Below are 13,021 nucleotides of genomic sequence, written 5' to 3' on the forward strand. Positions count from 1 at the left end.
CACTACTGAGGCCACGCCTACAATCTTGTATCAATTGGGTAAAGCGGGCGTGGCCTATTAAACCCAAAACTGTTATGACTGTGTATTTGTTGTGTTTCCTGTTTTATTTTGGTAGTCTGTTTTTTTCTGTCTTGTCTGGCCTTGTGTTTTTCCCGCCTTTTGTGATTGATTGCTCCACCCTGATGTCTTTCACCTGTTCCTCAGCCCTTGTGTCACCTGTCTCTTGTTTCCTCGTTACCTCTTGTATTTAGTCTCTGTGTTTCCTTTGTCTGTTGTCAGGTCATTATTTCTGTTTGGAGTGTCTGTGTGTCTAGTCTACCCGTTTTGTCTCAGTGTTCCTGGTTCCTTTGATTCCTGTTTTGTCTTTGACTTCATTTTGAGTTACCCCTGCCTGTCTGTCTGCTTGCTTGCCTGCCTGCTTCTCTCTGGATTCAAGGAAGTTTGCCACGTTTTGGAATTGTTTGTTGGACTCTGGAGGACGCCATTACCACATGGTCGACGCCACAAACAAGAGACACTGATTCACTGGGCCTGCTCTGGAGAGCGCACTGCAACCACCACTCACCACTGGATCCCCTGGACACGACACCCCCTTGCCCCTTGCACTATTCACTGTATATATTTATCTATATTAAATCACTTAAACGTATTTCCTGTGTCACGTCTGCTTTTGGGTCCAACCTCCAGTGCCGTACCGTAACAAAAACAAATGCATTGATGCTTTTAGAATGGATGTATAAAATGAATGTAAATGGAAAATTTGCATTTTCACATCTCTCACACTTAATATTTCCTGACGTTTGCTTTGCTGCTGTGTCTTATATCGTCAAAAAGTGAAATGTGAGCACTAGGGCTGCACAATATATCGTATATTTTATTGTCACCGCAATATTGACTGCCGCAATATACACAACGTGAAAGGCTGCAACATATCGCGATAGATCCTCATAGTTTTTTTGTGTTAGTTAAAAGAAAATATCAGTAGAAAACGGCACATTAAACTGTAACATTCTTTTTTTAGTGGGGCTTTTAATATTCAATTCAATGTTCAATTTGTTCAATAAATGTTAGAAATGATTTCATTTGTTTTGAATTCAACAATCAATTTGTATTTTAGAAGAATACTGAAAGTAGCGGAAATGCAGAACTAAGTACATTTTAGTACATTTTAATATCTGTTTATGTATCGCAAGTAATATCGTTATCACATATCGCATATTCTCCTTATATCGTGCAGCCCTAGTGAGCACATACAACACAATTCAATAACGCCTCTTTCCAGAAACAATTGATGCAGTAACGGTCTCTTAAATTTCTCTCATATTTTCTCTTAATTTCCTGTTAAGAAAAAAAAATAAGAGGTTAACTCCAGATGCACCAAATGTTCTTAACCTTCCAAATCAGCTCTTACCCAGGTGTGCTCAAAGATGAATCTCATTTCATAATTGTTTATTTGCATGGGTAACACCTGCAAAACACTTCATAAGGACAGGTGTTGTGCCGTGTGCAAATACTCTGGGACAGGAATTGGAGAGATGCCACCAAATAAAGGCTGTAAAATGAAAACGAACTTCAGCAGTAGTGTAGTCAACATAGACGAAAAGAAAACGTCGGTGAAATCAATGGTTGGTGAATCCGGAAATCAATGGGTACTTACAAAATAAAAGCAAATCGTGGATACAAACAAAAATAAGAGGACATTTGTTCGTATATCGCTTCCTGCATGAGGCCCTTGGGGTAATCCACAGAAAACATTATGAACAGTTTGTGGATTAGGGAGTATTTCTTCTGTAGACTATAGTATCCTGAGTGACAGGGCAAATACAATCTCTATTGATAGATATCACTTCAGGTAAATGAGAATCTTCCAATATCTCTTTTTACATCTCTCTTCAAAAATCTCTTTGTTTGGAAAGGGGACCACAGATGAAAACCTCAGTTTCTTTTCTTTTTTGGGGGGCATTTTAAGCCTTTATTTATATAGGACAGCTGAATACATGAAAGGGGAGAGAGAGGGGGAATGACATGCAGCAAAGGGCTGCAGGGCGGAGTCGGACATGCGGCTGCTGCATCAAGGAGTAAACCTCTATATATTGGGTGCCTGCTCTACCAGGTGAGCTACCCAGGTGCCCCGAAAACCTCAGTTTCAACAAGAATGTATTCAACAGTCTTCAAATAGCCCTGTTTAATATTGGTATCTTTTAGTGGAGACGACATGATGTCAGTTCACCAGAACCTTGATCCCTTTCTTTTCTGGCCTGTATGTGTTGGTCTGTCAGAAGCCACAGAAAGCCCCGGTCTCGAGAGACAGCGAGATCCTCCGAGAAGCCTCAGTGGCAACTGGCTGACGGTCCTCAGATCAGTAGTCAGAGCATCGACGAGTCTATGGCAGTCTGTTGCAGGAGGCAAGTGATCTGTGGCACTTGTTGACACCTGCCAGCAAACTTGCCGAGCTGAGTAGCCACCAAATTCCTGTTCAGAATCAAACCACACTTGCCCGTATGCAGTGGTGTAGTCTATGTGATACGCAGGTAGACGCAGTATACCCACTAGGAAAGCTCCAGGATTTCCATATAACCATTAAAGATGTCCAATGACACACAACAACATACTTTCCAATATATTTTTGATATATTTTGAATTGTCATCTGTGTTTTTCTTCTTCACATAATCGCTAAATAAAGGGATTTCCACTGTAAATTGGTGCATAAAAGTGTATCCGAATACAGGAAATTAAGTCGTTGATGCTCAAAAATTCCCTGGGGGAGGACACCCCAGTCCTTCAATATTGCCTTCATTCAAGCACTTCACCTAAATCTTTGTTATTGAAAAGCAACGTGACAATGAAAATGTGTTTTATCATCTGTCATAGACTCTAACCTGCCAAGGGCAGGGCTGGATTAACCCCAGGGAGCCCTGGGGCCAAAATGACCTGTGGGCCCCTCTAAACCTCAATATCCCTCTCACTCTCGGTACATTGTGTACGTATTAGTCATTTATGATTAGTTTGTGGTAACTTCATTAAGCATCACAGAAAAATACTTTGCACATCTGCAACGTGAGACGGGTGCGTCAGAGGGGGACAAGCAGGCCAAAAGTTGCGAAGTAAAACTCCTGCACGCCGTCTAACTTGCAAAAATAAATCAAGTTTAATAGTAGGCAACGTTTTTCAAAGATGGTCAAGTACTGAAACGTTGCCTACTATTAAACTTGAAATATCTTCGCAAGTTAGACAGTGTGCGGGAGTTTTTCTTTATTAAGCATAACATTGTTTAGGCAAATGCACCATGCAAGCGCATGATGACCTGAAATAATATAGGCTTTAAAACTTTATAACTCTGGACCTTTATACTAAAAGTGTTGCTGGGGTTTTGTAGTCCCTTTAATAGTCCCAAACATCGGAGTAGTCCTGGCTGAAGCAGTAGCTGATATTCATAAATGTCTTTGTAGTGATATGAAATCGGTCATGTTAAGTTCCCTCCACTCTCTTCCTCTTCTACCCCCCCCCCCCTCTCTCTCTTGGATGGCGTTCTCCTCTCCTCAGAGCTGTCCCTTTGAACTTTTCAGCCCAGTTCAAGGGAACAAAAGCAAACAAATCACATTGTCCTTTCGGGAATTTTGGCTTGTTCGCTGCCTTTCATGACCTCTTCTTTAGGCATCTCTCTGCCTCTCCGCATTCAGGGTCCCCCAAGAAAGTCAAAGGTTCCTTACATCCCAGTTTGACAAGTCAGGAGGATACACGCTAATCCCCTTAATCTGGCCTTTCTCTCACGCGCAGTCACAGGGAGAGAGGGACCACAGAGAGTAATCCTGTCGGAGAAACAATAGGATTAAGGGCCCAACCCCGTGAGTGACAATCAGGTATCCACTGACTGATCTGCAAAGCAGGAGCCCCGGCCACTCTGTCTTCAATGTGACTTTATTTTTGTGTGGCGGGCCTAAGAGGAATGGGCGTGAGGTAGGGGAGGGACGGGTGGGTTGTGACGGGAGGGAGGATATTTCTTTGAGGGGCTGCTGGAGGTCTGACAGGCCTGTGGTCCCATGAGCACCAGGGACCCAGGAATGACTGACAGGTGAGGGGTGAGAGCGTGAAGGGTTTGGTATGGGAGGATGGGGAATTTGTATCTCGGGGTGTGAGCTGGGGGGTGGCACAGATACAGTTGATTTCTCTTCATATTTCTCTAGAGTGTGTGTATTCTTGTTGTGACAGAAGGTGCAGGGACACACACCCGTGCGTGGCTACTACATACTGTAGATAGTAGTTTGTTCATATTTCACTATGGAAGTTGTTGCATAGATAAAGATATTTTCCCTGTAAAGGAATGGATGTGACATACATGGCAATCGGACGGGCAGAGCAACCCTTTAACCTTTCACATAGTCATTTGATCGTCTGTGTCAGTGTAGTTTTTAGCAACTCAAACAGGATGAAATAGCGCATTTGTTGGCGACTATTTTCAGCAGTGGATTAATGCTCATTGAGTGCTCTTTCACATCATGAATCCTGAAAATGCATATAAGAATGCAATACATCACATGTGATCACATCAATTTCACAAATTGAACGTGTGCTTTCAAAATACATAGTGATATAAAGTGAAAAATGACATATTCAAACATGTATTTTCGGACATGTCACATGAAAGAGAAATATGATACAAGCACATTTTCAGTTATTTCATGGGTTTCAACATGAATGGTGAATGGTGCTCCCTTATAAGGGTTTTCTCACATCAACAGTATTAGATGAAGATTCAAGTGACTCAATTATCTAAATGGCAACAATGGGTAAAATAACCCATAACCCACAATGTAATCTCAAGGTAAAGAGCTTGTTCATTTCTATCCCTTTAAACAGCTAAGCCTCGACTGTGATTAACATGTGAACTTCACCGTATTTACACCAGATGGCCCCATTGGTACATATATGTCTTCAGCAGGCCTCTCACAGTTAAGAGGACCCTCTGTAGCCAAAGTGAAGCTCCTGAGGGTCACAGAAAAGACGACTGCTTATTGAACCAACACTTTAAACCCAAATATCTGTCCAGAAACCGCACAATCCTCAAAGAGCGAGGTGCTTCTGATATCCGATCCTCTGTCGCTGCAGCCAGGAGCCAGCCCAGGCCTCAGAGCCGAAGGAAACAAGCCTCGCATCCAGTGAAAAGAGAAGCCGTCCGCTCCATTCAGGTCCAGTGAACTTGGCCAAAGAAAACAGCAGTCGATTCTTCACATCTCCTCATGTTACGGTGATGGTCTTGTTAAGTGCTGGGGGTAAATTACAGGTTAGCCATTGTGTGAAAGGGAATGAGTCACAGGATAGTGGATTTCCATGTGTGACAGGTGCCTGCAGTGGTTACTCTGTGTTTGTTTAGGCTAGCTGATACTGTGGAAATTCCCACTGAAGGCTCACCCTCAGAGGTGACCAAAGTAAGGGTTGAGAGGGACTCAGGGGTCCTTGACAGTGACCCTCCTGAATGCATTTTACATAGAAAGAATGTCTTCCACTCATTACTTAAAAATCTGGTGAAAGGAATAGCTCCACATTTTTTGGAAATATGCTTCTTCGCCTTTTTTCAAGAACTAGATAAAAAGAAATATCAATCTCATGTTCTTGTGCTAAGAACAGAGGATCAGTCAGGATTGGGTTAGCCAAGTTCACGCGTCATCTAATTTAATCTGTTCACAAACAGAAATGTAAAAATCACAGTTTGTGGTTTTGAAAGTAGTTATATAATGGAACTATTTTTATTTATTTATTTTTTTTTGGGCATTTTAGGCCTTTATTTTCGACAGGACAGCTGAAGACATGAAAGGGGTATGAAGGTAAATATGGTGCAAAAAGGGAGAGCTTGTAGAATACAATGTGAGAACTTGCAGAACAAAAAATCTGAACTTGTATGTTAAAATTTGCACTTGTAAAAATTTAATTTGCACTTGTAAAAATAAAATTTGCACTTGTAAAAAATATTCACACACGTGATCTGAATTTGAAGTCATACAAAGAAAAAAAACATGAGAGCTTGTAAAAAAAATCTGAACTTGTAAGTTGAAATTTGCACTTGTAGAAAATGTTCACACACCTGTATTCTGAATGTGAAGTTACAGAAAAAATATTCACAAATGTGTAGATTGATATTTACATGAACACAATGACAGCTGCAAACTTATAATGCAACATTTACTCGTATACTTTTTTTTTTTACTCTGGTTCATTTTCCATCACAACCACAACTCAGTGATTACAACCTCTCGAATCTGTCACTGCAACTTCACATATGTGCTCTCTCGCATCACAAAGTGGCCAATCTGCACCTCGACTTTCACAACACTCTTGACGATACATTTGGTGCAAAACTAATTTGTACCTGTGGACTTAGGCTGTGGAGCTCTGAGATAACAGAACGGGAAAATCAGGGTTTCTATCGCCAGATGAGGGACAACTCTGTCCCGCTTATTTATGTAGCATGGAAACTTGGTGGAATAGCATGCTAGTGTTAGCTAACTATCAGCCAGCCCGCTTCTAAATAAATACCTTTTAATTGTCTAAACATTTTTAACAGTCAAACTAAAACACTGGCGGTGAGCTCCACGGCCTGCAGCCGCAGACGGACCGTCATCAGTGGGGATCGACCAGCGTAGCAACACTGCTTTTGCCAGAAAGCTTCGCTGCCGACCTCGACCTGCAGTCGGAGCTCCAGCGGGACACGGAGAGCCCCACATCCGGTAGCAGCGGCCCATCCCCCGGCCATGACCAGAGCTTGCTTTGCTGATGTTGTGCATCCCTGCTAAGAATTGCACCCGCTTGGGCAGAAACAATAATTTCTGCAGAATTCATTGCTGCCGAAAATTGCATCTAGGTAGCAAGGACATGCTACTACAGAGTCTGATAAAACATTGATGTCTCTAAACCTTCTAAAATCCTAATCATTATTGATGAACATGACAAAGAGATTTACTATTGCCTAGTTTTTAAACAGTACTTTGCCTTATAAAATCATTATTTTCCCTAGTGGATGCAATTCTCGGCAGGGATGCGAAACTTGGCACCTGTTACCCACTGATGACGGTCCGTCTGCGGCTGCAGGCCCTGGAGCTCACCGCCAGTGTTTTAGTTTGACTGTTAAAAATGTTTAGACAATTAAAAGGTATTTATTTAGAAGCGGGCTGGCTGCTAGTTAGCTAACGCTAGCATGCTATTCCACCAAGTTTCCATGCTACATAAATAAGCGGGACAGAGTTGTCCCTCATCTGGCGATAGAAACCCTGCTTTTCCCATAGACTGTATATAAGAAGGCTTTTCCTGTTCTGTTAGCTCAGAGCTCCACAGCCTAAGTCCACAGGTACAAATTAGTTTTGCACCAAATGTATCGTCAAGAGTGTTGTGAAAGTCGAGGTGCAGATTGGCCACTTTGTGATGCGAGAGAGCACATATGTGAAGTTGCAGTGACAGATTCCAGAGGTTGTAATCACTGAGTTGTGGTTGTGATGGAAAATGAACCAGAGTAAAAAAAAAAAGTATACGAGTAAATGTTGCATTATAAGTTTGCAGCTGTCATTGTGTTCATGTAAATATCAATCTACACATTTGTGAATATTTTTTCTGTAACTTCACATTCAGAATACAGGTGTGTGAACATTTTCTACAAGTGCAAATTTCAACTTACAAGTTCAGATTTTTTTTACAAGCTCTCATGTTTTTTTTCTTTGTATGACTTCAAATTCAGATCACATGTGTGTGAATATTTTTTACAAGTGCAAATTTTATTTTTACAAGTGCAAATTTTATTTTTACAAGTGCAAATTTTAACATACAAGTTCAGATTTTTTGTTCTGCAAGTTCTCACATTGTATTCTACAAGCTCTCCCTTTTTGCACCATATTTACCTTCATAAAGGGGAGAGAGAGGGAGAATGACATGCAGCAAAGGTCGGAGTCAAACATGCGGCCGCTGCATCGAGGACTAAGCCTCTTTATATGGGGCGTGCTCTACCAGGTGAACAACCCAGGCACCCTGATGGAACTATTTCTTGATGAACAACAGTTAATCTGTCCCGCAGCACTTCTGTGCAGCATCTATATATATATATATATATATATATATATATATATATATATATATATATATATATATATATATATATATATATATATATATTTTTTTTATTATAATTTGCAAGATTATCCCTATACACATACAATATATATTAATTGACCCTGTGTTAACTTTGTTTACAGACAAAAATGAAAAGAGCCTGTCAATCAAAGCTCAGCTTTGAGAAGGTAAGAGATGGAGAAGGGGAAGATGAGGAGACTGAGAGAAAAATAAAGAGCAGGTGATGGAGAGGAGAGAGGAAGAGCGGGTACTGCCTTCTGTGCCCGGGGTAGGATTAAGGTTATGTCCCTGTGCTGACCAGATCCATATCAAACTGCCATTAACACAGAAATATATAGGTTATTTGGTAATTAAAGTGGAATTTAACAACAACACAAACACCTAGCAGAAGTATAGTGTAATAATATAGTATCATTGTTTAAATATATTATTGTACAACCCATTTTGCTCACTTATATGTACTGTTTGAGACACATTTATAATTCAAATTAAAAATGATACGAGCACTAAGATGAAATAAGGAAGGTGTATAACGCAATCCAACCATGACCCCAACAGTGGAACAGGCAGACGATGATGGCTGAGTTTGGGGGAGCATCACAACGACTGGGAAGGTGGATGAAGGCTGCGACAGAAATGGGCCCCCAGTCGTCATAGACTCCATGCCGCTGGATCCCGACCCAGATCTGTCAAGGACCGTGTGGTGGCTGTCCGTGTACCAGTCTCCCCATTTTAAATCAAGTCACACACCCTCTTTAAAAAAAATCCACCATAACATCCCGGACTAAGTCCTCTGGCTCTTGGAACGAGACCTTCAGCAGCTGCATTTATGACTGAGCAGTCCTCTTTAGCATCCGCTCTGGGGCTGTACTATGTAAAAGCGCTTTGAGTGGTCGTTTAGATTAGAAAAGCGCTATATAAAAGGCTGTGGAATGGGCTGGAAAAGGTACCCTAAAACCTCAAACCTCTCGACTGGATTACCGTGTCCAGAGGGATCACCAATACGATAAATGAACTTTGCCTGGAATGTGCGCACACTGATGGATAGTTCAACCAGTGACAGAGCGGAGAGGAGAATCCCGATCATACTAGAGAACTAAGGAGAGGCCGGACTGACCTAGCTGCCCTTTCTGAAACACACAAAGCATGCAACCTGTTCACATAATATTTGGGATTTTACTAAAAGTCCTTTATATTACTAAAGGGGTGGACATTGTCACCAAACATTCACTACTACTAACACCACTAACACTGCTCACGTGTGTAGTAGCATTAGTCAAGCTACTGCAGGGTGTCATGCCAGCTAGCATGACGTGCACAGACAATAAAAAATGGATTGATTTATCATTAGACAAAGTCGCAAACCAGATAGACAGAAACAAAGTGGTGTGACAAGTGAGGAAAACGGCAACCCAAAATCAAAATGAAGACGCCGGAGAAGGGACCAGGGCAGACAGCAGGTGGTCAGAGTGAGAAAAGAAAAATATGAGCCGTACAAGATGAGCATAGGAAATATGAAGAAAAATAAACAGACACATTTTTTATTTGTCCTCCACGGATCCAACCCTTTGTGTTTAATAATCAACCGGAGAGAAAAGAGCAGGTTAAGTGTGTATTTATAAAAATAGCGAATATTGTTAATTATTTTCTCAGGAAATACCTACGTCATCTTGCTAGCATATAGAGAAGTGCCGGCAAAATGGCTAAGCCTACGACATCAACTGACTAAATCTGCAATTTCAAACCCTAAAGCTTCCCAGGCAACAATCTGCCATGTGGCTCAACTTATTTCCTCCCAAGGCTTAACTTAGGCTAACCCTTATTGGGGCAAGTTGAGCCAAGAGACTTTTTTTTTGGAAAGTATTTTTTTTTAATCCTTGTCTTGTCTTCCCGTCAAACATCATGCAACTTTTTGTTTTTTTCTGGGTCAAAATTTAAAATCTTTTTTTCCACACGTTTTCAAAATGTCAAAGTCAGAAATATGTTTTTTTATATATATATATATTTTTTTTTAATAAAAATTACCCCAAAATTAGATGGATTCCATACAATGCTCTTCACATGTACAATTCATGATCACTTCCTTTATTGAATTTTGGATGTTTTATTCAAGTTTTAGCATTTAAAAAAAATTGAAATGGTTTCAAAACTGTATTCTGACTAAACTTTGACTCTTTGAAGTCTCTGATTATCCATCAACATACATTCCTCTAATATTAGTCTAAATATTTCATAATTTCTGCTTTTTTAACTCCAAAATGAGGTATAATTTCCTACAAATGAGGATTATTGTCCAGGAATTCCAAAATAAGTGTAAACATAGTGGTAATAACTTGGTGTTAGTGGTGTTTGGTGGTTGGGTAACAAAAGCATCAAAAATGTTTAAAAAAGCGACAAAAACATAGAAAAAAAGCATCAAAAGTGTTGAAGAAAGGGATATACATGTCAGAAAAAGCATCAACAAGGTGTTCATTTTTAAATTTGACCCCAGAAGACAGCACAAGGGTTAAATTTATTTATTTTTGTTGTCATTTATGCCTTTAGTGACAGGACAGCTTAGAAATGAAAGGGGAGAGAGAGGGGGAATGACATGCAAGAAAGTGCCGCAGGTCGGAATTGAACCCGCAACTTCTGCGTCAAGGACTGAGCTGCTTTATATGGGCGCTCCCTCTACCACTAGGCACCCAGGCACCCAGTTTTTGTCACTTTTTCCGATGTCTTTGTCGATCTTTTCAGCGCCTTTTCACGTTTTTGAAGCTTTTTCCGACATTTTTGTCACTTTTTTCAACGTCCTTTTATCAATTAATTTGCTATTAAATTGAATAAAACAACCACATTCAATGAAAGTAGGGAACTGATCATTTATTTTACTTGTGAAGAGCGTTACTTTTATTTGAAAATCTGGTTGAAAGAAACCCAAATTTCTGATATAGAAAACAGGAGGGTTAAAAATATGTCATATGTTGATATTTTAATTGGAGACATTACTATCATGCCCTCACTTTAAAGACGCCTAGATTAAAAACTCACCGCACTCTCTCCTAACCGAACCATACTGTATACTGTACATATGTTGTTCATATACCTGATGGTCATGTAGACCAAAATGATAGACGAAAATACCTGGAGTCACTTTGATTTATTTGTGTTTGTAAAAGTTGTTTGAATTTTAAGTACAATATTCCAGTGACCACAAAGAGAGCAATCAAAAGAGAGGCAGAGCAGATGCAGCTGCTTTTTAAAACAAAGACTTGTTTGAAGTGTCTGGATGAACAGTGTGGCATGTTTCACAGGGCCGACGCTCGACAGCAGCTTTGTGCTTAATGATGTAGCAGCACCTTCTGGAATGGATGATGTCACCCAAGACACAGGAATCAGGGATGAGAGGGCAAGGCAGGAGCCTTTTTGTTCTCATGGTCTAAGCTCCCAAACCCTGAGTGACACTACAGAGGAAAGACATGTACAAACAAGAAAACCCATCGCTCGCTACCGGGCCCATGTATCCGCCGGACCCAAACATCTACAGAGAGAGCATATTCATTTTAAAAGTTGTGGTTATAAGGAATTCAAACAGTGATTATTTTTCAGCATACAAAAAACTATATCCCACTAGCCATGGGAACTGTCGTCTTCGTCGCTTAGTTCCTTCCATATCTACAACACAACAAATTTCTAACTTTTTCGCTGTAATCTTTGCTGTCCAAACACTTTTACAGTGTTTGCTCCCCTCTGTCCTGCTGTTATTATAGACATGTCTGAGCTGGCTGCAAACCCTTGACTCCTTCATGGACTCGCCTCTTCTGGTGTGATGTTAAGCCCGGGAACATCTAGAACTTAAAGGAAAAAATAATGAGGGAATAATGACTTGTTTTGAAACAAATAAGTTGCATTTGAAATGGTTTTCATCAATATTTGGAGAGACCATTGATAAGCCTTTTATGAAATAAAAAAGGTATTTATTAAAGGCAGCTAAGACGAACAGATTCAATACATAACAATGTTGGAATGCTTTTTTTTATAAACAAGGCAAGCTGTGTTAGTTATTTGCGCTATTAAAAATATTAAAGTGCTCATATTATTCTCATTTTCAAGTTCATAATTGTATTTAGAGGTTGTACCAGAATAGGTTTACATGGTTTATTTCCAAAAAACACCATATTTTTGTTGTACTGCACATTGCTGCAGCTCCTCTTTTCACCCTGTGTGTTGAGCTCTCTGTTTTAGCTACAGAGTGAGACATCTCACTTCTGTTCCATCTTTGTTGGGAGTCACACATGCTCAGTAGCTAGGTGTGGACTACTAGCCAGTCAGAAGCAGAGTATGAGGGCGTGCCCTGACAGTACCTAGGTAAGGACTACTAGCCAGTCAGAAGCAGAGTATGAGGGCGTGGCCTGACAGTAGCTAGGTAAGGACTACTAGCCAGTCAGAAGCAGAGTATGAGGGCGTGCCCTGACAGTACCTAGGTAAGGACTACTAGCCAGTCAGAAGCAGAGTATGAGGGCCCTGACAGTACCTAGGTAAGGACTACTAGCCAGTCAGAAGCAGAGTATGAGGGCGTGCCATGCTAGCAGCTAGGCGAGCATTATAACGTGTGTTCCAAAGTGACCACGTTTGTCTCTGAAGTAAAGGCTGGACTACAATAGAGCTGTTTGGAGCAGTTTGTGAACAGTGTTTTCTGTTGGAGATGGTAAGTCCCTTTGGGGGGGACTTTGGGCTTTTTCACTTTGTAAACCTATAACGTGCACAAATAGATATATAACACAATAAAGGAAAGGGAAAAAGCCAAAAACCATAATATGAGCACTTTAAAGGGATTTTGAATGAGGGTTTCTTGCTTCCTGAACAGTTCTGGTTACACTTCAGCTCTATATTGCTTAAACTAGAAAATATTCACATTAAAGGTCCTGA

Source organism: Sander lucioperca, chromosome 15 (genome assembly GCF_008315115.2).
Source record: "Sander lucioperca isolate FBNREF2018 chromosome 15, SLUC_FBN_1.2, whole genome shotgun sequence".
Lineage (NCBI taxonomy): Eukaryota > Metazoa > Chordata > Actinopteri > Perciformes > Percidae > Sander > Sander lucioperca.